This window comes from Temnothorax americanus, unplaced genomic scaffold (assembly GCF_048541705.1).
Source record: "Temnothorax americanus isolate GAGA-0224 unplaced genomic scaffold, ASM4854170v1 Scaffold33, whole genome shotgun sequence".
NCBI classification, from domain to species: domain Eukaryota; kingdom Metazoa; phylum Arthropoda; class Insecta; order Hymenoptera; family Formicidae; genus Temnothorax; species Temnothorax americanus.
The window spans coordinates 440321-464250 of NW_027509475.1; the positions used below are offsets into that span (position 1 = coordinate 440321).

General features: G+C 44.3%; 1 protein-coding gene and 1 long non-coding RNA gene across 11 annotated transcripts in view; one reads left to right on the forward strand and one right to left on the reverse strand.

Annotated features, from left to right (window-relative positions):
- Positions 1-23930, reverse strand: part of Scgdelta (sarcoglycan delta) — a 305491-nt gene that overhangs the window by 79739 nt on the left and 201822 nt on the right. The gene's annotated exons all lie outside the window — the stretch shown is intronic.
- Positions 1-23930, forward strand: part of LOC143901273 (uncharacterized) — a 210700-nt gene that overhangs the window by 75100 nt on the left and 111670 nt on the right. For all 6 annotated transcript variants that reach the window (XR_013258033.1, XR_013258032.1, XR_013258031.1 and 3 more), the window contains one exon: positions 12525-12608. This is a non-coding gene — a long non-coding RNA (uncharacterized LOC143901273). The remainder of the gene's footprint in view (positions 1-12524; positions 12609-23930) is intronic.

Genomic DNA, 23930 nt, shown 5'->3' on the forward strand with positions numbered 1-23930 from the left:
TCGCGGTGAGATAAAACATGGATCTTTGCAATTACCCCTTCAAAATTTCATGTGACTATTAATGATAGGATTACTGCTCCTATTTGAATTATGAGAAATTGCATCTTAAATTACCGATAAGCGCATATAAGTTTAAAAATATGTAATTTAGGACTCTCTCTCTCTCTCTCTCTCTCTCTCTCTCTTAATCGACTGATCGAAGAATAGCTTTCCTTAGATTCTTTATTCATCTTATCACGGAATTTTCTCAAAGTGTAGGTGATTACACGATAAATTTTTCGTTGCTGCTTTTCCGCTAAACACGATCGTTACAGAAAAACAGCCGCTATTACTTCTTGTAGTCTATCCCGCACTGCGGGAACGAACATAGAGGCGTCGTCGTAAAGAAAGGCCGATGAAGGGGAACTCTCACTTCCTATGCTAATGCCGAGGGCGAGGTCTTCGCTGTGTTCATAAAGACGTTGCGGTGGTGCGCTCCTCCCGCGCGCGAAATAAGACCATTGCGGCTGCAACGCGGAGAAAGAGCGGTGGGGGAGATGCGAGGGGTTGTCATGCCCGCGGCATCTGCCACCGCTGCATCCGATATGCGATATTTTCTTCGCCGAAAGTATGCGCTGTCCGCACAATCGACGCGACATGAAAAAGCCGAATTTTCGCTTTGATGAGTTACTTTTTTATAGGTTGGTGCATGAGTTAGTAATTTTCCGCTGCTGTCAAAATTAAAAGCTGTAAGGTAAATGTACCTGGAGACGTACCTATGTCTACATTTTCATCATTTTAATCCTTAAATAAGTTATAACGCGAATTAAAATCAAAGAATTAAAGATAAAAATATTTTTCTTGTATTATATGTTTATCCTTTGATTTTAATTCGCTTTATACTTATTTAAAAACTAAAATGACAAAGGTGTCCAAACATAGGTCTTAAGTGTCCCAGCATTGGTATACATTTACCTTAAATACAATAATAGTTTATCTACAATTAATTAATTACATAAAATGTGTGAAAGCTCATATTTCCGTCTATTGACATTGTGCCTTACAAATAATATCAAAGCTCTTCGTGTAAAGTGATTAATTGGAAATTTTTCGAGTGGGAAATGTTCCTCGGTGAAACGTTATTCTAAACACCACTAAATTTCGCTTACGTTTCATAGAAGGAAATATTAGGCAGTGTTACATCTCATTATAGTATTAATAGCTTAAGGCAACTCCAAATGCTTCTGCTCGACGAATATCCAAACCGGTGCGCGCTATTACGCCATACAAATGAGATAATGTATGTCGACGTGACGATGCGATAATTGTGCATGACAATGCAGTAAAATTCAGTTCGCATAAACGCCCGGCATTTGGATTTATCGAACGCATGACAAATGAACGCATTGTCTGTAGTCCACATCATCTACGATAATGCGCTTTAGTTGGTGACGTCACGCGTGATACGCTCAACTAATGGCAGGGTTTATTTTCGATACGCCGATACGGGATAGTAAGTAGATGGAACGATCGCAACCGAAATTCGGCTGCACGACGCTCGAGCGCACGTAGAGACAGCAAACGTACGTTCGCGTTACGTCGTTCCGCGTTTCTGCAGCGGATCGGCTTGATTCCGTCCCGATCGAGCGAATTCAAGCGAAAGGCGAACGTCGTATCGAATTCCACGGCGATGTTACGTGTCTGATTTAATGTTTGGGGACTCGATGTCGCGGGCTGCCTGGTGTTTCGGTAAACGTTTTATCCACCGGCGGTCTGACGCTGATAGGATTTCAAACTGACTTTCTCTCTTTTTTTTCTTCTTCTTCCTCTCTCTTTCACTCTTGCGCGCACCGGTTTCCACCGAGAGAATTCGTAGACACGGAAATGGAGAGATAGAGTTTACTAGAGACGAGACGTGGAAACGTCTTCCCGGACGATCTTTCTGCGCGAAACGTGCAGAGAAAGGAAGCTTTGATCGCGACCGATCGATCCGACGTTTGTATTCGAATTAATTTGAGACCGAGGATAAGGAATATTTTCGCGAAGGATTTAGAGGCGTATGGCGGACGGTGGTGTACAAAATGATAATATAACGCAGGTTCGTCACGATAGCACGGTACGGGCAATGATACATTATATGGTGATGCGTCGGATGCGGCCGGCGCGGCGTCCGAAATAGAAATGAGCAGTGAGTTTCGGGCGCATGCCATACCGAGTGATCAATATCCAAAGGGACCGGCCGCAGCCTCGTAAACCGTGACACGCGTAAAGGAAACATCAATTATCAATCGCATGTAAATTGATCCGTCAATGGTGGTAGCGCTGTCCTTTTCCGCGGCAAGTGGGATTGTCACTTTCCTTTCGCTCGAAATCGTAAATCTGTTCGATTGTTTTATCGACAGAGAGAGAGAGAGAGAGAGAGAGAGAGAGAGAGAGAGAGAGAGAGAGAGAGAGAGAGAGAGAGACGAAACGCGCGAGCGTGGGAGAAGGAGGGACAGAGAGATAGACTGCTCGAGCACGGTCCAGTGGTTATAGTTTGCAGGTTGTCTGTTGCTGTAGGACTAATTCCGGCCGCGCGATAATCAAATCTAATCCCTAGAAGCTTCGGCGGGCTAACCGGTAACCAATGTTACATCGGCTTACCATACCGTACGGAAGGCGGGCAACGGTAGTGTATAAGGAGAGAGGGATGGATGGCGTAGATTTCAAAATATCGGATTTCGTATGCAGCTCCTGATCTCTAGCCTCTATAGGGACTCCAGAGCGATATCTATTTAGGGTCGACTCGAAGAACCATAGGAGAGCTAAACGCGGATATCTGAATTAAGATATTGACGTCGTATTCTCTCGCTCTTTCTCTCAGCACTTTCCAGGACTATCCATCAACAGTCTTGTCGCGTTCCGTTTTACAAACGCTTCTTTTAAACGAAATATTCCGTGTTTATTAAAGCGAATCGATTTGCCCGCTCGTGCGGCAACGCGACGTTCACCATGATTCTATGCGTTTAGGATCAGTTATCTTTCGATCATATACCTATATATTTTTTTTTAAATATAATTCTAAACGTTTTCGCTCTGAATCTAAACAGAACCCGGGCCGATTCGGAATGAAACAATTATGATTCTTTATCGATTCGATTAAAGTGCGATTTTTTTCAATTTTGTCATTGCCCCGTTTATCGAACAATCGATACGGTAAATCGCGATTCATTTTTTATCTCGCCGGGGAAACGAAAGATGAAGTGGCCGCCTAATCAACGCCAATTTAAAAATCCTCGTCACGTTGCCCGATATCTCTTCGGTCATTCCTTTTCGGGGAAGAGTGCGCCGCGTTAGAAGGACGCGGGAAACGGCAGGGGGTTCTCAGGGTAGAGGGTAAAGGGAAGAGTTTTAGGAGAAACGTGCCGTACCGTGAAGAGCATCATGCGCAATCTTGTATGCAAATCGGAGAAGAAGGACGAGGTGGTGTCGGGACGACGGCACGAGAGGAGGATAAGAGGGCGGAGGAGAGAGGGATGAGAGGGCACGTGAGGCAAGTACTTTAAGAAAAATTTGTTCCCTCAAGATTTCTATATGCAAATGCGACACCACCGGCGCTCTCTCCACGCCTCTTCACGGCTCAGCTCAGCTGCATGCTCGGCTCAGCTCGGCTCGGCTCGCACACTCCGATCTTGGATTTGCATTTCGCGCTCTCTTCACATTCATGCTTCCCGCCCTATCGGCACGCCAGCGGCGCGGCGGGAACGCGCGCGGTGTGTCGCTCGCGTTTTTATTAATGATCCGTAAGTGTCGGCCGGAAGCGCGGATCAGATCAGGCGCGGCTGTGAATGAGGCAGCGACCCGAGATGACCAACGCGGTGGATGACGAGGGAATGACGAGGCAAACGGGCGGAGGCGTCGCGGTGCTCTAATTACCATTAACCCATTAGGATGCATAATTTGCCTAATCGGGGCACCGGTGTGTATTACGTCGCATTATTTGAGACAGGTTTACCTCGGCGCGGAATGTTTTGTAGAATATTAGTTTACACGGTCGCGCGGACCGGGCGACCCGAGTTGCGCCGTTGCATGTTAACGTGGCGTTATGTGGGATTACATATACTTCGAGCTTGATACATTTTCTTCGTATCGTTTAATAAGATCGCGTACGGAAATTCCTCTCGGAATTGATTACTTGCGAACTTAAATAAAGTCCTCGGCGAAGTGGAATGACGATCGCAGGATTAATCCACGAATCAAAATTCTTTTCTCATCGAAGCAAGAAGGAGAGAACGAAGAGGATATTTTTATCTTTAAATCCAATAGTATACGCGATACGATGCCATCTATCGAAACGTTTAAAGTTCATTTTGCTGCCAAACTAGCTACATATTGACGGAAATATGATTGGCAAAAAATTTGCAAAATATATTGCTCATGATGGCAATACTAAAAGTGGATAAATCAGAAAAGAATTGTACCGCTCCTGAACTTCGTCGTTGATAACTCTCGGCTGTCGTGTTTCGTGACGTAAATTCTCGGTGATAGCGTTCGATCGTCGCGCGTCGTGCGCAAGAAGAACCTGGCAGGAAGAGAAGCAGGCACCGCACATTTTCCCGTCGTCGTCGTCGCGGTCGGGCGCAGGGAAATGTCAAGAAAAACAGTGTCGTCGGGGAATACCTTGGTTGAATCGGTATCGACGCGAAAATGGTCCCGAGGTAAATTACGAGCGCTCGCACCGCGTATACACGAGAGAGGAGGACGAAAAGGAGGAACGGAGAATTAAGAGGGGGCCGCACGCGCGAGGAAACAGCAAAGAAAAACGAAGGAAGAGGAAAGAAGAACGGGAGGCGAAACGTACGGCGAATAATGCGATTTTGCTTCCGGTAGGTGAGAGAACAGGGGGGGGGGAGGGGAATGGGAAAGGGGGTGCGCGCGTGAAAAAGTTCGCCCCAACTCGTCCCTCATTCTCCGCTCGTCTTTCTCTCGCGCGTCTTTTCCATCCTATTTATCTTACGTCTTCGTTTTGCTTGGGGAACAGGTTAAACTGCGGCCACGATTATCCCGTTTGCCAGTTTTCTTAGAAGTGTCCCATCAAATTGCATATAATCGCGCAGATCTTGATCGAATCCGCCGATCCGGCCGCAACTTCGAAGATACGAGCAGTACTTTCGATGAGTATTTGGTTTAATTATCTCGTAAAATTTTACATCCCGCGTTGTTCATTCGTTCTCGCGTCTCGCCGTTGCATCAGTCTTGCACGCGAGCGCCTTTACTGCCCCGTCGAGATTAACGAGAGATCGTGGAAAAAAGAAACACGCTATAGAAGCATTTATTTCGAGAACCCGCACTTAACGGGAGTAAGGCCAGAATTAGAGACGATTTCGCTCCGACCCAAAAGTCTTTCGCAGGCCGAATGCGATTTGTGGTAGGGGAGCGAACCATCGAGAATTGTGCCGTTTGGCCATTTCGGAAAGTATGAAGAATCTTTTTCGGATAAAAGAACATTACAAAAAAAAAAAGCGTTGTCGGGATGTTGTACATATTAAAAACTTGATCTTTTCTTAAGTTTGTGGATTTAAGGATATCAGATTTTTTAAAGCGCCCTGACGAGTCTTATTCGCAGGAAACGTGGTTAACACCTCTAGATTTAGGAGACAACGCGACGTAATCGCAAACGTCATTATGCAACTCGGACGGATGTATAGCCGCAGTCTGTCCGAGCCAGACTTCAGCCCCTCGAGCAACTCGGTTGGATGGTGCGGTATGCAAGTTTCTTCGTGGTAATTTGGCGTGCCAGACGCGGGAAGACGGACAGTCTGTGCGAAGCCACGCGGCGGCGACAGTGGCGCGAGTGAGTTTAATTAGGAGTAAAAATCGAGTTTGCCCGATCGGCGTCGAGATTGTCGCTCGGCGAAACGAGATCTTGCGATTATTAGATTTCCGCTGGCTGCGCCTGCCATCGCCACCCTTCCGCTCAGGGAGGTGGAGAGGAGGAGGGTGGCCAGGCAGGCGGGACGGTCCCAGGAGGGGCTTGCCTGGGCTAAACAGTTCACGGACTGCGATCTGCGAGAAAAGGGCGACCGAAGGAGGTGGGAGCTGGAAACTATTTCTCTTGCCTCCCCGGCACGCCGGTTGTGATTTGAATACATCCAGTTAGCGGCGCGTGCCTCGAATGCCGGATCCGCGACGGAAACGCTTAAAGGAGCCACTCGTTACTTCGTTCGTGCGATATTAGCCACCGTTCACGTCGTCGTCCTCGTCGTCGTTGTCTTCGTCCTCGTCCCTCTCTTCTTAATCGCTACGATTAGCCCCTCGCCAATCGAAACTTTATTGGACAAGTATTGACAAACAGCATTTTATTCCCCACCGATAGTAGCAGCGAAATGTTTCGAGTTAATTGCGCTTTGCGAGCTGTTTAATAATTTGTTACACATGGTGTCCCTGGGGCGCGTTTGTTTCTATTGATCAGCCAGACATGTAAGCTGGAGACTGTAAATCTGTCGATCCTCAACTTCGTGCCCTGCAACTTTCACGAAACTCGTCGAGTTCCGGATATCGCGGGAGAATTAAGCCGTTGAAAGAAACAAGCTGTTAAAAGTACCGTTGCTTCACGATAATTAATCATCGGGACCAGTTTAACTGGCATTAAAACAAGACCCGTTTGAACTCGGCTGCGCTATAAATTTTCTCTTGTCGTCTGAATTGCGCAAACGGGTAATATAATAGTCGCCAAAAATTTAATAAAAATTTCAACCTCACCTTTGTGACGACACGTCTTTTTACGCGATAATGAAATTCTCCGAGCAAACTCCATTTTATGCGCGTATACAATTTCGAATTTGGTTTAGCCCGATGAACGTAAAACTGCGTGAAATAAACTCGCTTAAAAATGTTATTTGAATTTTCGCGAAAAAACTATCTTGAAATAAAAAGCCTTCGATGGTAAATGAAAATTGTAGCGTGGCAATTAAAGCTGGATATTCGTCATATTACGGGCCCCTTTCCCCTCTCGCCTCTTCGCATTATTTTGTCGCTGCAATCACGGGGATTGTTTAAAAATTGAAGAGGTCAGTGCCTGGACCGTTGTTTGACGTTACTCCTTTCAAAGACAACACGAACGCGTGAATACTTCAGTTTACATATATAGCTTCATAAATGACGCCGAAATAGTTTGCAACAGCAATTTATCTTACAACGAGGTAACATCGGTTCCCAACAATGTAACACCTCCCACCGTTCCGGCTCGCATTATCTCAAACTCGTCTTAAGGGATCGTTCAGAATGAAACATCAACCGGCGCAGAGTCACGATATTAAATGTATGTACGTCTCGAGCAGCTAAAATGGAAAATATATGCGCGTCAATTTTGAGGAACGCGAATTCAACGGACATAGATTGGACGAAAAGTGACGTTTCGCGCGTTTGGCGTATCGTGTATTTATTTAGGAAATGTTTATCGAAGTTTTTGTTTCTCCAATCTCTCATAATTCTCGGTCTTAATGGACCGGTTTTATGCGACAGCGGTGGGCAGTAACGCGGAATTAACCGCGTCTATATACGGTATCCACGCTACGTCGTAATCGATGTTATCTCGCGCTTTACTCAGCTCAATAGCATAATAACCGTTCGTGTCTTTACATTATTTTAAGCAGGAGGGCGGCAATAACCTCGACCGTGAATCATCCGGGTGGTTCGAGAGTATCCCACATGCGAACGAACACGCGCTTCCGCTTGCGAGAGATAAAGAAGCGGGATAGGAGCTAACGGTACCGGCAAAGAGAGCCGGAAAACAGAGATGGGAAGAATAGTATCCCGGAGAGGGGGACGAGAGAAAGACGGGGAATGTGCGGCAACAGCTTGCGATAACAGTCGCGAAATAGTCAGTTTTATCGTCGGCGTAATAACAATAATCATTGTTATTTTACGTGTTCGACCGCAATCTCGTAATTGCTTTAAAAAAATACAACGAATGAAGAATTAAAGAATATAATACAACGCAATGCATACCTCCCCTCCCCCGGGAACGAAAAATGAACGGATGGATGGACGGATGGGCGGGCAAAGACGAAAGTAAGCGAAATCCCGTAGCGACGCGGCGCCGGGGCCGACTTGTGTGACTTCAACTTCCGGAATTAGCTGTCCGTTAATAGCTCTTGGATGCTGGAAACGTCAATTTCTGTCGCAACTAATCAAAACTTCCTTGCGATTACGCGGCGTGCGCCGCGCGCGACCGGCTTTTCAATTCGGTACAGCCACTTTGGGCCGCTCGCCGACGCTAATGACTCCGTCGCGGTATATATTCCCTTGTCGCTCGCAACGGACGAGCCAAGTATTTTGCAAATTCTCGCGTACCTCGCCACCGTCCCAACACATCGGAGGCGGATAAAACGATTAAGCCGCGAATTGAATTGAGCTGCCGCCACCCGACAACCCGGGATACTTCCTCCCTCCGCACGCGCGCAAATTGTGGAAGCTGCATCTCGAATAATATCGCAGGCGCCAGCGATTCTTATCTCTTTTCTATTTTGTTTATAATTAAAGTAAATAGCGAATAAGACTTAATGAGAAAATATAATTAATGCACGATGTTATTGAAGTTGTCGAATTTTAACGCAGAAGGTATTTCATGTAATTCATTAATTTTAATTTTGGGATAATTTTATGTTCTGCAAGCAATCTTTATTTGACCGAGCGAAATCGATTTATGATAATCAGAAACGTCGAATAGTGTTTTATCGTATTTTATTCGCTACAAACAAGCGTATCGGGATTTCTGCTTAGCGCAGGTTGGAATAAGGTACAGCCCCCTCTCTCTCTTTCTCTTGTTTTTCTCGTGGTAAGAGTGGAAGGGTAGCAGGCACACAGCCGGAGAAAAGAAGACGCGAAAGTACCGAGGTAGTAGCCGAGTTCGAGAACAAAGTCGATATTAAAATCAATCCAAACTGTCGGACCGGCAGTTCGGCTGAGTTTGTAACCTTAAAAGTTCGTCTTCGTCCCCGCGGCTCGCCTTCCTTACCGCAGACCGTATGTTGAACTTTAGTCAAATTCACTCTCCTATTTGCGTTCCGCCGCGGCGCCGTGGTAGGTTAAGAAAATCCCAGCCAAACGAACGGGAGAAAACGAGGATGGAACCGCGATGGAAAGAAAGAGGATAGCGGGGAAATAAGCGGAAGTTTTGGCCGCCGATCTCTCGTAGTATCCGCTAAGTAGCACGGCGCGATCTTAAGTGCCTGCACCTGGCAGTCTGCCCCCGACCTTTCTCGTGTCCCCTTTTCGCGAAAATGAAAGAGAACTCCCCTCGCTAATTCGAGAAATATTCGGCGCAATTCTACGCGGTGTTAATGAAACGGATTTCTCACTTATTATCATTAATCATCGTGGAAGCATATAGATAGTATACGTCTTATCTTGCGATAAGTATGACAAAAACGTCTTTTACGGTCGAAAAATAATAAATTAAGAAGATATATCGTGCCGTTGTTCGAGCGTATGGCCCTCGCTAGCCAAAGGCATAAATTTCTGCGGAATTTTTCGGGACTCGTTTCGCGTGACGTAAAACGGCCGTTACGCCCCTAAGTCCCCACCGTCGGTCGTAACACGTCGTGAAATTCTTTTCAGATCTTGAGACGCGGGCGGACGATATATACGCGTACATACAATATTATGAGCTGAAAGGCGACGGGTAGCTGCGCGTTAATTAAAAGCCAGGTAGCGGTTCTCAACTCTGAAGGAGAATGCGAACGGACTAGGTCAGGCGGGCCGGCGACGAGGCCCACTGCGCGCGCGACTAAGAGAAGGGGAAAAAGACGGATTAGGTCAGACAGACCGATGGTGCGGAAGCGTGTCGCTCCGCGCGATCGTACACGGTAGAAAAGGGAAATGGACGAATGGGCCGGCGGCGGATCTCGTCGCGCTATACGCGAACGAAGGAAGGAGAAACGGACGAATTAAGTTCTACGAATCGGCAGCTCGTCATTAAGATCGTACAAATTGTCCAGCTTCTTAATGAGCGCCGGAGTTTAGTAGAATATTCCATATTGTGGCTATAAAGTGGGTGAATTAAACATTTTCGCACTTTAAGCGCGTTGCGCCGCCAACTAACGAGAGCATTTCTTCCCCCGCCGACTCTCGCGCGACTCTCTTGTCGGCCTTGTTACGCCTCGAAAGCTATAACCACCTATACTAGAATTATCCTCGTAATTGCGTCGACGACGATTGATTAAGATCGTCCGGTTTACTCCACGTTTATTTTACGACATGATTGAGCAACTAGAAACTTCTGTACTTACAATTGCAGAACATAATTATGTTAATTATATGCGTTTGATTACCAAACTAATATTCATGTTTCATCTATCCGACGAATATTATTTCGCCATATCTTGTATCGCGTTTTTATTATCGTTCGGGGAGTGATAACAATACTTACGTGATTCGGCGTTCTGAGGCTAATTCGACGTTATTATTTCCGCGGGCTCATCGAACAGCAATATTTACGGAAACCCGATTCCTTCGCGACAACGATGCCGAAAGGGGGAATCGTAAAACTGGCAATAACACTGGAATAACCGAATACGCCCAGATAGTAGGCGAAGAGCTTTAGAATCCGTAATTAAACGGGATGGCTGGAGCCTTGGATGAGCATAGAGCCTTTCCCCAGCATAAAGATTTTATGTCCGACCTTGCTCTTGCGTATACTCGTCATTCTTCTCATCCCGTCTCACTTTGTTTCTATCTTGCCTTCGTACAAATTTGCTGGTGGCCGAACCATGTCACCTGCACGATATTCCTTGCCAATTCGGTGTATCTTGCGGAAAGAAATATAAACCGAGTAAATATATAGGTCTTTCGTTTGATTTTATTTGCTTTTGATTATTTTTCAAAATTAACTTTTCTGTAAAAAAAATGTACTGATTATAATTGAAGAAATTAAAAGAATTGAGAATAAGGAAATGACATATTTTTGAAAATATATGTTGACTAACGATAAGTAGCGACTAAAAATATGCTGCTCCTCGTGCATTAGTACAGGAAAGTTTTTTGTTGTAATATTTACCACAACATCTTCGCTTATCGTTAACGGGAAATATTGTATTAAATAATTTTCCTTGGAAGAATTTTAATTAAGAAAAAATATTTAGCGTAATAAATACATTATATGAAATATGCACTTTATTTAATTTTAAGTTTGCTAAGAATGCGAAGGAGACATTATTAGCTCTGTCTCGTTTTAACCGATGAATCTTTAATCGCTGCAAACTTTCGTAGCTTTTTCTGTGTCATCTACGTGTCAATCTGTGTTGGATTTTCATTGATACTTAATTCAAACCCTACATTTCAATAAATTTGGTTAACAAACCCGTGATCGATCGCCGCACTTTGCGAAGAAATCGCCAGGCTGCGATTAAACGTGCGATTTTATTTCGAGCTTCAAAATCGGCTCGCATCGTTCACTTGCGCGAATCTCGATGGTCGATGCGCTCGGAGAAATACATAAATTACACGGGCAGCAGTAGTGGCGATGGTGGTCGATGGTGGCGGTGGCGGGTTATGGCGACGTGACTGCAAGTTGGTTCGTATTAAAGTTATGAATATAAATCACGGGCCGGCTCGTTCTACGTTCTTTCCCTGCGCTCGACGGTTTCTCTCCCTTACACAGACCTTTACCGACTACCACGATCGTATCCCCTTTCTCTCGTTCTTCAACCCTGTCATCCGTCCTTCGTTCTCTACTGCGAGGAGAATTGGCCGAACACCTCCCCGTTTTACCTGCGCGCATACACCCCCCCGTTCCCAAGCTTCGCGCCTTCCCCTCGTTCCTTTCGAGTTAGGCGTAGCAGCTCACGGTGTCAAAGCGCCGGCCCATTATTCATCCGCCCCCGTCAGAGTTCATGTCTTTCTGGCACGCACTCTGTCGCAACCCCTTCTTACCCCTTTCCTCTATCTCATGCTCAAGATACGTCTATAGCCAAACTTATGAACGCTTCGACACTGATCCTGGATACGGCAACCGCGTGTCGGATTATTCGCGCGTGAAAAATAGCCGGCGAATGTAAAAACGCTTAGCCCCGAGGTGGACGCGGTTTATAATTTTGCACGAGCAGACGTGCACTGTACAAACCGGTTAGGCAATAAGGAAGTTCATGTACATTGTGACATATAAGAAATGATTTATTGCGACTTCCACTGATATAAATAATAAAAGTGTCGATAATAAGTTACATATATGTATATAATAAATTGTAAGAGATTTATTATATAGTTTAAGAGTTGATCGATTACTTAATATTTTACGGATTGTTGTGAATTTTTTTGGGTTTTCCATTTGGCGTGCGTAATGCGGAAACTGAAAAATTCCTTATGAAATAAACACACGGTATGAAATGTCACGTAATGGAAACGGCCCCGTGTTCCGCCGAGACAAAATAATTTCTCGTTGTTATGTTTTTGAACTATAAGTTCTCACGCTGGGAGTCATATACATATACGTCAGCGTGAAAAATTGGAATACTTCTTACTGAACTTTTCTCAGAAAACGAAGATTAACGCCCCCCCTTTTGCAGATTCACCATGTTTGCCGCTGCCGAGTGTCACGAACGCAGCCTGGGTAGCCTGGAAAATATGAAGACAACTACGCTCCCTGCCAAGTGAGTTTTTATTCTCAGCAAATTGCACGTGAAAGTGCGCAAATATATACATCGTCCGACAGTCGCGCGGTGTAATCATATTTTTTTCGACGACCGTCGGGCTTCGCAACTTCGTTCATCGTCATAAATATTTCGAGAATCGAGAATAACCGATACGATTCTGTGGCTTTCGAACGGAAGTAAGAAAAGAGAGATATACTTAGTATATTTTTGTACTGTGCTGTAAAAAAGAATTGATCGATGACCCACAATTTATCTAAATTTTAAATTCTCTTTTTTTGAAATTTTCCGGATATAGATTTTTATTTAAGTATATTATACGCTTCAATAATACACGCTATTGTTAGATGCTTAAGAATCTTCAGCGCCGAGAATTTGCGATTTTGTAATTTTCCCTCCCGTTGTTCTTCAAACAAACTAACAAGCGGAATAAAGGGGTTGCGGAAATAGTCGTTTAGCCCGATTCCCGACTATAATGCTCAAAGTCGAGATATACTAAGTCGAAGTTCGTAGAGGAAGATGTGTATGTGTGCATATCCCGGAAAAGGGGCGGAGAGAAAAGAAGCCCGAGGGATCGGCTCGATCACGCACGGATGCGCCCCTTGATCGGGTACATCGACGCCCCGAATCCGAAACATATCGGCGGGACGATGTCATACATATCCGATGTCAAAAGCCGCGGGGTGCTCCGCCGCTGTCGGAGATTTCTGGCGGCCCTAACCGCCACTCCTGATTCGCCGGCAATCTCTCCCGCGAGAGAGGCACCCGCCGACCTTTCTGTCGAGCTGAAAACGGTTCGCATCGCGAAAAATTGATCAGCACGCTCGGAAAAACCGTTCCCCGAATTTGTAAAAAAAAAAATCTCTTATTGAAATTGAGTGAAAAAGAGCCGCGGATATCTGACCCAAAAGTTCCTAATATTTTAATCGTAAAACATTGCTTCAACAAATAACATACAGATCCAAATTACTCAAATTAGCTGTCAGGATTTTATTACATTTAACTAACTCAATTTAGTATTGATAATATGTGTGTACGTGGTTTTGAAATTCTATAATAAATCTCCGAGATATTATATGATATCTTGTCGTCTCATGAATGTCTTATTACACTTTGAAAAAGAAAAAATATTTCCCATCCACGGTGGTTAAACGATTGGAAGTCAAGGCACGTTTATTTATTTCGAACCCGAGAATCGAAACCATGGCACCCACGGCAATTTTACGAGTCGCGGACAACCCCACACGCCGCGGGCCGCGATTCGTGGCTGCGCGACGGGATTTTGGGGATGATCCCCCCCTTCAACGGGAAGTGTTTTCGAATGTGGCGAGAGGCCTGTATCCGCACATTCACCGCGCGATCTCTGTGTATGCGGGTATCTGTGTGTATATCGCGTGCGCTGTTTACGAGACGGACGGATGTATAGGTGCGATAACGGGCTGTGTAACACGATGCTGCGGGCTTTCATTGCTCATCTGTGTCAGTGTTATGCCTACTGTTCGCAATGCCAACGCCATTGCGTCAATCCGAGAACTCCCTTTGACTGAAATTATTTTTCCTCCCAAAGAGGAGAAGCCATCGAAAAAACTATATATATATATATATATATATATATATATATATGTACGCATTTTTATCTCATTTTTTAATTCTTTGAATTTTGGTAAATTAGCTGCAGTTTTTCGAGTTACTGAAACAAGTAGAGAGATTTTTGTAACACTTAATTGCTGATTGCATTAAGCGATTGCCATCACGCTAACAGCTTTAGTGATATTTGTACGTGAAAACTGGAATATTTAATATGAGGTAATTTGTTAGCGTTATTTTGGAGTTCAAAGGGTTACTGTGCGTTTCGCGCGGGCAAACAGAGCGAGCGCGGGCGTATACTATACGTTCCATTAAAAACTGATATCGAAAATGGCGAAAGCGGAGTGAGGTAGCCGAAAAAGCGCATCGTACACACGCGGCGCGAAAAGTTATTTTCGCCGCGGAATATTTAACTTCCGCGTGTGTGCGGCTTGAAATCGTATCAGGGCTTAGAGCTTTCGCGGAGTCGTTGCATTAAAAATGGACGTGTTCGGGGAGGGGGGAGGATAAGAATAAAACATACCTACATATAACAAAACATACGATCGTGTGTGCCGCGAAACGTTTCGCGCATACGTTACGAGTGGAGTCGATCGCGCGTTATTTCAGCGGCCGCGCCGGGAGAGCAGGAAAACGATTAATTTTCGATGCGAGTCGGCATGAAAAGATAATCTCTCGTATGGATTAAAAGAGAGCCTCTGCTCCGTCTATTCCGTCGCGGACAGGTCGGTGAACTTTGACTGAGGTATAATAGATCTACGGCGACGCGCATTAAAATGCAGTGTTTCAAGTCAGCATTGATTTCAGTACCGCAGCGCAAAAATCGCGCGATCCTCCCTCTGTCATTTTCGTGATCGTGCATCCGTTTTTTTTTATACACATTTCTCCAGAGATCGCACGTGTATGGACGGTACTGACCACGTGTACCTGCCGACAAGTATGGCAGCGTACGTACGCATAATATGAACGCAAACAACCGACTGTCATTTATACGTCGATGAGAACGTGCATGCAAGTTGTGCGGGATACATTGCAGGTGCATTCACGTACACCACACACACACACACACACACACACGCGCATGTGTACATGTATATACGTGTGTGTTCTGTATGTAAATTATATTCGAGTATACTCGAGCGCTCTGGCCGCATATAACGAGAGTGCGAGCGCGAGAGAGAGCGCGCAATTTTGGATGGTTATTTATTAAACATACCTTCATTACGCGCGATCTGTACATATTTTAGCACGTTTTGCATCCACGTACGAATCGCGCCCGGCTGAAACGGGCCAACGCGACAGCACCGTTAATAGTTAAAGAAAAAAGCTCGGACTCGGCCTAATTCCCTCCCGCTTGCGCGGCGTGTGCTGCGTAGTTCGCGCTCGTGATTTCGTTGCCGCCCACCGTGGCACCGCCGACTTCGTCGTTATCATCTTGGCGTGCTGAAAAATGCAGCAATTTGGTTAACCGGATTAAATGCCGGCGGTTCTATTCGCGTATTCTTAGATTTTTTAATCCTATATCTTCTGTTTGCTTTTAAGCTGATTTTCACCGCTAAAGTTGGCGGTAATGCAAATTGCTCCGTAAGTTCGCTCGTGTGGCGTCGGAGGAATACGAAATTCATTTTGCTTTTTATTTTTGCCGTTTTTATAGAACTAAATACGACTATTTGAATATCATTATCAACAGATATTACTCACTGACATTATATCTCATATCATGCAAATAAAAATTAAAAGATGCACAAACTGTTTAGGATACTAATTGAAAAACAGTTTTATCACAATGTACCAAACTGATAGAAATAAAAATTAATTTGTTAATAATATGAGAAATATTAGCCGCAATGAGTTAAAGTGGATTATCTGAAAGAGAATTTTAAAGAAACTATTTTAAAGTTGCAAGTAATTAAAAATTTCTGTCTCTCTATTACCTATGCGACAAATTTTTAATAATATTATATATAGAGTGTGTTTGACAGTCACGTTTATATATATTAATATGAATATGAAGTATTCATAAATTTATTAGGAGTAATGGTAGAGGTTGGAGATAAAAAAAGGTAAGACAGAGAGACAGAGTTTTGGTGAGCTTAAGCTCGCGTTTTTAAATTAATTTCATTTCACGTTTTACATCTATTAAAAAATATATGGGTATATATATATATATATTTGGAGATAATATTCCAAAAAGGATTCCACTAATAATCCACGGAAATTTATTGACAATGTGCCTTTTGCACCGCGGAAAGAATAAACGCGTGTAATTTATTAACATTACGCAATCCGATTGGCTCCAGTCGAAAATGCACGATGCAGCAACTCAAATCTTTGAAAAATGATATTTATTGTTCTCCAATGCGTATATATCGTTAATTTGCAACACGTTGTATTTATTCGATGGGGAAATATATTTTCAAATTCATGAGCGGATGGAAAATTCGCGAACGGACGATCGTTTGAGTGAAAAATTGAAACGTACTCGAATTTGTAAATCCTCTTTTATTCAACGAGCGTTAAAACATTCGGAAAGACAAAACTAAATCGCGCGCACGCAGGTCCTCCAGGGCACTACTCTAAACGCTATTAATCACCAACGATCTCACGGTCCGCGGCAAAATGCAGCTGTGCACCTGCGGCCCGCGTTTTAATCGTTTCGCTCGAAAAGGGCGCGATAGTGCGGGTTTTTCCTTTGACGCAGGTCGTTCCGACGCTCGCGGGTGCATGTCGCTACATCTGCTCCTGACGCGTTTCCGTTTCGATCCTGGACCTGCGGACCGTCATGTGGGGGGCGGCTTTTGCGCGTACGTATATAGCCGGATCGCACTATCACACACGCACACGGTGTCACGCGCATACACGGACGAACGATACCGCGCGCACACGAACGCACGCGTGGGCGTACACTGTAAGCTGCACCCCGAAATGCAGCGGCTGGCTGTCGTTGTAGGAAGGCTCGATAATACAGTGGCATAATGCCCGGCAATATAGCATAAAGGGGTTGACACGTTGACGCTGTCACGTGCCACTGGCGTCCCAGGAGCTATTGACTACGTGACGTAATAGTAGAGCTCGGCCTCTATGAGAAAGGAGCCTCTTTTTTACACACACTCGTTAAGCACGCCCGTCGCTAGCGCCCCGACCCGCCGACCCTGACGCCGATTCTTTCTATCGCGGCTTTCACCCGGATTTAGTCACAATTTTCTGTTAAAGTTCGCCCGGTCCCGTATCTCGCCGCACCGATTATAATAACTAGCTTTTTTGCCATTCGGAAGAACAAAAGTTCATAGGATGGTAAAAGGGAAAAAGTAAAAAAAAAAATCACGCAAGAATCATCGATACGGTATAACATTCGTTTTCACTACCACGCACAACTGCTACATTTGCGATAAAAGCCGTAGTTTGTTAGTATCTTTAAAGCATTTATATATAGAAATGTAAAAGTAAATCGATAGGCGAATTTGTAATCAGGCGTTATTAATTGCGGAATTATTAATTTTACACCCAAGATAAATGCGTACAGAAATATCGAGTTTCTACAGTAAACATTTTCAGAGATAACCAGCCACGGATTTTTTTTATCGAAAAAAACTTTCAAACGAAGCCACAAGGTGCTGCAAAAAAAAAATAAAAAAAAATAAAAAAAAAAAGAGAATCGAAATGCTTTATCGATAAATGTCAGCTCGTATCTTTTTAATCGAAACGAAATTCGAGGTGGATATTTAAATAATCGTACCTAATGCATTTCATTAAAAATATTTCACCGATCGTAGATTATTAATTAGCTGTCAGTCAGCTCGCCGGGTGATATTAATTTCGGAACACAGAATGTGACAGAGCGGCTTTTTTGATCGCCCGACATGGCGATGCTCGATTATCGCTCGATGAAAAATACATGATCGGTCGCCTTATCGGCGAAGCGAGATACGCGAAGCGAGATCTCCATTCCCATACGGGAAGAGCGGGGGGGAGGAGGAAGCGGCCGAGATCTATCAGGCGCGGAATGAAAGTTTTTAATTACAGGGGAACCAGAGAGAGACAGGGAGAGAGAAAGAGAGAGAGAGAGAGAGAGAGAGAGAGAGAGAGAGAGAGAGAGCGACAGACGCGTACGCGCGTCCTAAACGGGACGGGACGAGGATGCGGTTAGTTAGGTACATCGCGGCGCGATTGATGGGTGACCCAGATTCTGAGTACGAGTGTGTCTGGCCGCCTCTCCGTCTGATGAAGGGATGGGTATAACTGGGCGACAGAAGTGCATCGTAGAATGATCAGATTCCATAACGTCACGTACCTATTTGGTCGCGCGCATTTGGTAATAACCGAGCCACCCGCACGCGTCTCTGGTTTCCCCCTTCTAATCAGGCTCGCAGTTACAAATTAATTTATCCCGATTAATATACGCGCGCGACTATGTTCCGCGAATGTCCGGTCTCGCAAATGTCTCGGATAAAATATCACCGTCGTGAGTTAATTTGTCCGGGAACCTGATAGCGAAACGGGGGGTTTGTCCCACGTTAAAAGTCGAGCTTCACACTCACCGACCTTAACCGCGTGACCTCGCCGCGGAATTCCGTTTCGCGTTGCATTTTTATGATAATGTCCAATCACGGCGCACGCGAGCTGGCTGGCTGGCTGGCCTTGACGGTGCGCGCGCGGGACACGAAGACGCGAATGAATGATGAGCGATAATGAGCATTTGTTGCGGGTTGATGAATTACGAGCCTCAATGAATATACATGATGCTAATGATGAGGAAATTTACGCGCCGTAATCGAGCGATCCCGAATGCAGCTGCAATATCCGATAATAACGTCATCAAATTCTATAGAAATATCTTGCGTCTCCTTCCCCCTAATGAAATTTTCGTGCGTACAGAATAATTATTCTCTCATCGACGATCCAAAAATGTGAAATCCAAAGTAACGAAAACACTACGTGCTATACAAAGAAAAATTAAAAATTTAATGCATCAATAATGCGATTAAAACGGCAATCCTTCGAAACTGAATTTCTTTAAAAATAAATTATAAAAATATTTTGCAGCTGTCCGCGCGAAAAGTATTTTTGAACGTCTTCACGTTCGAGACTTCACTTCTGAGACAACATCTTCATCATCGTGTCTTTTTGCAGATGTTGCGTCCCTGAGGACTGATTTCATCAAAGTCGGTAAACTTCATCCGTATAAGTTAACCGACTTAACGCTCTTTACTCTTTTAGTTTTAGCGAAAGACGAAAATGGACCGAGAGTTTAAAGTTAATCTTCAAAGTTAATGTTTCGCCGTCCAATAATCAATATTTTCCAAGATACAATTTTTACCGTCCAGACAGTAAAGCGGCAGCGCAACATCGAACCATTTCTCATATTGGAATCGGGAGCGGAAATCGATTTCCATGTGCAGTCGCCAAATAATTGCGCAGAGTTACGTAACGCGCCGTTCAAACAAGAAATCCAAAAAGACGATCACGAATAGTAACCACTAGATCCCAAAGAATTAATTCATGAAGATCCGTGTAACGCTCTTGTGTTAACGTTCTTGTGTTAGTAAACGATCGTGTTAACATTAGAATTCCTTTTGACGCGCAACGTATATTAATTCAGAGTACAATGTGGATTAATCCTGAAGTCTCTAGGCGGATATTTCAATGTAAATTGTAAGGAATAGAACTCACGATTTTTTACGGATACTTAAACGGATGAAGCGATTGTCACTTTTTTCTCGATATAGCCGAGATTAAAAGTCCGATACAACGTGCATAAATATCTTTTTACATTATTTAAAATCGAAAATTGATCGGAGACGACCCATTTTTAATTACGCGTGATCAATGAAATCGGATTAATTAACGTCATTACCGTTAAATTACACGTAACCAGGGCGGCTGCTTTTCATATTTAAAGCGACACTTCTAATTCCGATCGATTTGAGAAAATACGGGAACCCAGATGTAGCGCAGCGCATATATGTGTATAACGCATTCATTGAATTAAGAGTAAACCTTGCGAGTTCCTCTCTCGAGTGATCGCGAAACGCCGATGAATTTCAATTATCCCGTTCATACGCGCGAGCGCTCGTTGCTCTCGCGATTTTTGTCATACCGCCGGTTTTTTTAAATCCCGCCAGACCGCATGTCTACGTATTACGTACCCCACAAGCTTTTCCTCTCCCCCGTCTCTTTTATATTCCTCGATCCCTCGAGGGGATTTCGAGTGCAGAAAGAGATCGGTGGAAAAGTGCCGCTTGTTTCGTATCGTCACCAGCGTCACTGGCGGCTCGCTCGCTATGTTAATTCCCAGCTACGTATATAAATCGTATGCACTCGGCTTGTTTCTCATCTAACTATCTCGATATTGTAAAATATTACCGTCTGCGGACCTTCATTAGCGACGGTCTCTCTCCACGGTGTAAATCACAGTTACGAAACTGGCGTTTATTTCCTTTGACATTTTACTTTCTCGATATTATTATGAAATACTTTCCAACTCTGGTCGATTTTATACATGCTCATTATGGGTTCAAATATAAACGTTGTACACTTGAGTACCGTTGCGTGTAATAGGATTACGGTCCACAGATTATTTCAAAATTGACGTCATAGGCAATGACTGATTATGAACCACAAATGCCAAATTGCGAATATAAAATGCTAAAATATGAGCGCAAATATTTCAAGTGAAAAGTAAATTCTGATGTCGAGCAACGAATCGTGAACAATAATCTTGATCGGTATCCTATTATTTAAATCTTTTACGAATCAGTGTGAAACAAATCGGTTCACATAATTGATGAATTTTCCAATTTCTCTCTCTTGTTAAATGTTAAATAGAGACGCGATATCGCGGGAAGTGTTTATAGATGCAATTTTTAACATAGTCTGAAAACCGCAATGGATGTGCTCACAACAGCGGTGCATTTTTCGGCCGGCAAGTTCGATATTACGCGAAATATTGCCGCCTGTGGACATTGATTAGCGACCAAAGCCATACGTGCGGATGGTTGCAAGCCGCAGCTGCGATCGGCCTCGAGGAAACTGCATCGGTTCGCCGCACTGTATACACGCGCGTGTGCATGTGCGTGTATGCGTGTGTGTGTGCAAGTGCACGTACGATACTCGGATACTTAGAGAATGGGGTGCATCCATTACGGGGTGCGAGGTCGTGCGCGCGTCCCCTGCGTTCGATTCTGGTTTATCGGGAATTTCTAAAGGCGCTCGCGCCGGCAACGCCTGTGCAATATGCAGCGCGGCTGCATTTTGCTCGCGGCGCGGCGGCGAGACGATGGGAACGAACACGGGAAAGGAGATACGCCGCCGTCCACGTCGCGTTCGTTCTTATGGTGCGATTTCTCCGATCGTGGCGCGGGGGGAGGGAAATGCGCGAAAACGATGTAATTTACGGAGATCGATCTGGACATTCGGATTTATTTATCTTCCCCCGTCGGTAATTATATCAGCATAAAACCGGTTTACAATATCATACTCGGTGAAAATTACGCGGTTAATGGCGTGACATAATTTATGCAGCACGTGGCAATAATGCGGTGCCTATTCAAATTAATTTCGAATTTACATCATCCTGTGCAAATATTATAGACATAGAATATTGATGAGATACGTATGATTACCTATATAGTTATTTTTTTACATTAATGTTGCTTTTGTAATTATTGATTTCTCTCATTCGTTCTTTAAGATATATATGTAATGACAACAAAAATAGCAACCAAAAATATAATATCTCGTGTTTCGAAGAACCGAAAGTTTTACAATCGATAGAGAGAGAAATCTTGGTCCTGCAATATGTCCATCTCTGTTTTATGCAAGTTGCAAGTGAGAGGCAAGATGTGCGCACAAAAAACGTTAATCGGATTGCACGAGAGAGTGCTCCGTACTCGTATTAAAAAGTGTAAAGGTTTAACTTCATTGACAGTAACAGCCACACGCATTTAACACTCGATTTAAAAAAAAGAGAGAGAAAATGAGCGAGGATGAACATGAAAAGGTGACTCGACGGATTTTATGGATCTTTTAAACGAGAAGATAAATTTCATAACACAATTTTATGTTCTAAATTTTTCTATTTTATCATGATAATCGCAAACGTTTTACATAGACGAGACATTTTAACTCGCACGTTTCTCATTAGAATTAATTGCTGTGTAAAATTACTATATAGCTGGCATTTAAGTGGCAGAATAGAGCGATTCCAGAATAGCGAGATCTTAAATCAGATTTTGTATCGCTTCGTCGATTCGGTTTTGCGTTATTTCGCGATAGGTCGCGATTGCCGTTTCTGGCGTCGCGGTCGTGAGAAATCGAGACTGTCCAAATTAATTTCCATTCTTCGGCACGATGACTGGCTTATCTCGTTAACGAGTCCAATTCGAGACTATTATATGCAAATAAGTCACCGATCTCTCTGTATGGTTAGCCTATCTCTCTTTGCGATTGCTCGTCTTCCTCCCCCTCCTACTTCCACCCCTCTCTCCTTGCACGTCAGCTTCTATCAGCAACACGCCTCTTCTCCATCATCCTCATCCTCATTTGTCTATCTATACGTCGTCTTCCCGCTTTCTCTTACCCTCTCTCCCTCTCTTAGGCTACTAAGACCTCAAAGCCCGAGGTTCGTCTTAATTACAGTTGTCTCGAGTCAATCTGGATGGTAATTAACCTGCTTGCCCGCACCCCGGGGTTACCTCAGAGAAATGAGGATCATCTCCCTTCCTTCCCGCGGCGCGCCGCCTCGTCTCTGTCGAATACCTGTACGTGAGGTGCGAGCGACGCGGCGAGGAGGAAGAGGCGGGAGTAAGGGGAGCGAATTCTGAAATCTCGCAAAAGTGACGCGGGGAGAAAAAGTGTGCCGAGAGGGCGGCCAGGACAGGGCGAGCGTTAATGGATGTTGATTTACGCGTGGTTGCCGTGAAATTGACAAACAGATTTCGCGGGCTCCGCCCGTGCAAGAGAGAGGGCAAGCACGTCCGCGTTATTAAAATACACCTGGGGCGGAGCAAGGGGGGAGGCGGGGGAAAAGAGGGCAGGGGCGCGGGAGAGCAGGAAATTGCAGCTAAACAAGCGTGGAGGAGTATAAAAGGATGATTTTGCATGAAAACAAGCGGTAAAGGCGGATTAACTATTCGCGGCTCGAAAACGACAAAGAAAAAAAAAAGAGGGACGCCTTGCCGCATAATGGCGGACTTTACACTCGGCCCTCTCTCTCCCGGAGGAAAAGCCGTGTCAGAGTAGGTACACACGCGGGAGGGCTATCTTTATAAATGACTTCGTCGAGAGTGCGCGGGCTGAGTTTTAAAATACGCCTCTCTCCCTTCTGCTTTCTCCAACTTTCTAAATCGAAGGACGCTTATTACGTCAGATCCATCAAACGATTAAATTTCAATAGAGACACTCCCCTCTTTAAGCTTTCATTTTACTTGTTCAGAATAAATGATACTCTACACGTCTTTTTTCCCCTCTTTCTTTCACCAAGTGGCTGTAACTTAATGTTTTTAATGTTATTTTGAAGTGTCAATTATTTGATGCAGATATAGCCTCTTCTCATTGTCGCAAATACGTCTAATTATATCGAATGTGCATTTTTACTTTTGTCTGCACTGGGTATACAAGAACTGTCAATTTCAGTTGCACCGTCTCTAAACTTGAAAATAAGGAATCTAATCTTTGGATAATCGAGATCTCCTCGAGACTATTTAAATCGTTTTTCAGTAGACCGTAATTCAATGT